Genomic DNA, 1,885 nt, shown 5'->3' on the forward strand with positions numbered 1-1,885 from the left:
TTGAATATTGTTACTTTTGATCTAAAAATAGAAAAACTTTTTAGAAAACTTTGAAGGGAAAATTTGCAAGTTACAATTCTCAATCAAACAATGGTTGAAGATAACAACAATGTTAATAATGGCAACAACGCCATTAATTAGATTCTTGAAGAGAACGAGTCCTTACAAGATTATGCTATTCCTTTCTTACAAGGTTTGCACCAAATAATCATAAGACCTCCTATTAACACAAACAATTTTGAAATCAAGCTTGTTTACATTTAAATGATTCAATCCTCAGTTCAATTTGGTGGATTACCCAATGATGATTTTACCTTTCATTTAGTGAATTTCCTAGAAATTTGTGGCACTTTAAAGTACAATGGGGTAACTGATGATGCTATCAGATTGAGACTTTTTCTGTTTTTGCTAAGGAATAAGGCAAAGAGTTGATTGAATTCACTTCTAATAGGATCTGTCACTACATGGGATGACTTGGCTAAAAAATTTTTAGGTAGATTCTTTCCACCAGCTAAGACTACAAAGATGAGGAATGATAAAACTACTTTACACAATTTGATGGTAAATCCTTATATGAAGCTTAGGAAAGATTTAAGGATCTATTTAGAAGATGTTTGCAACATGGGATTCCAACATGGTTGCAAGATTAGAAATTCTATATTGGGTTGATAGTTCAATTAAAGCTATAATTGATGTTACAACTGGTGCGGCATTAATAGGTAAGAATCTTGATAAGGCTTACAATTTGTTGAAAGAGATGGCATCCAATAATGACTAATGACCATTTGTTAGAAATGTTAGCTCAATGAATCTAGTAACAAAAATATACAGAAAGGGGTAAATAAGATTTTCAAAAATTTTGGAAAATGTAAAACTGATAACTCTCTAAATATAGAGTTATTTGGGCTTAATTTTTATAATAATTTAGCTTAGTTCTTATAGTAATGCATAGAAATTAATAGGTGTTATTTAATTATTTTAAATTAGTTATTTTAGGTGAGTCAATCTAATCATGGTTAATTTTATGCTTAATTTGGTGTTAATGTGGTTAAGATATGTTGCTATTGATTTATTTATGCTTTTGTAGGTGTTTGAAGAACGAAAACAATCATCTATAGTCGACTATAAAAATTATCTAGTCAACTACAGTTGTAATTCTTTTCACAAATCAACTCCAATGCCTTTTAACATAATTGTGGTCGATTATAAAGACTCAAGAATCAATCCTAGACTAGAGAACTCATTTTGAAAACTTTTAAGAGGAATTTCAAGAAAAACTTTGATGTATATGCAAGTTTTAATTAAAGCTAATGGTTACTTTGAAAAGCTTAAGTATTCTTCAAATGTAAATCAAATAAAGACAACTTTGAGATAAACATTTCAAGAAATATTCTCAACAAGGAATGGACAATTTGTGATGGTTGAAAAATGTTTTTAACAAAGTTACAAACCAATTTTGTAATGAGTATGAAATCAAGGCTTAAGCAATTTGTAAAATGAGTTTTACAAAGTCAAGTGCAAAAATTTAAAGCACTGATAAAAAAAAATGAAGACACAAGGATTTATAGTAGTTCGACTTTCTCAAATGCTTACATCCACTCCCTTGGCACACCTAGGAATTTCCATTCTATTAAAAAGGATTTTTACTTTTTAACAGGAAGTAATAACCTTTACACAATCCATCAAAGGGATTTTTGCTTTTTAATGGGATCATTCAATAACCCATGGTTTTAACGAGTTTACCACAAACCCAAGGTTTTTTTAAATAGGCTCACTACAAACCCATACACAATCCACAAAAGGATTTTTGCTTCTTGATAGAAAGTGATAACTTTTACAAAATAGCTTTTCAAGGCTAAGCTAGAACCTTTGCAAGGATATCAAT

General features: G+C 29.5%; 1 non-coding gene across 1 annotated transcript; it reads right to left on the bottom strand.

Annotated features, from left to right (window-relative positions):
* Window positions 1-522: 522 nt before the first annotated feature.
* Window positions 523-628, bottom strand: LOC149526434 (small nucleolar RNA R71). Its single transcript, XR_016352006.1, has one exon. It is a non-coding gene; the product is annotated as a small nucleolar RNA R71 (small nucleolar RNA).
* Window positions 629-1,885: the final 1,257 nt, after the last annotated feature.

This window comes from Theobroma umbraticum, unplaced genomic scaffold (assembly GCF_002168275.2).
Source record: "Theobroma umbraticum cultivar Fairchild unplaced genomic scaffold, ASM216827v3 scaffold_239.1, whole genome shotgun sequence".
Lineage (NCBI taxonomy): Eukaryota > Viridiplantae > Streptophyta > Magnoliopsida > Malvales > Malvaceae > Theobroma > Theobroma umbraticum.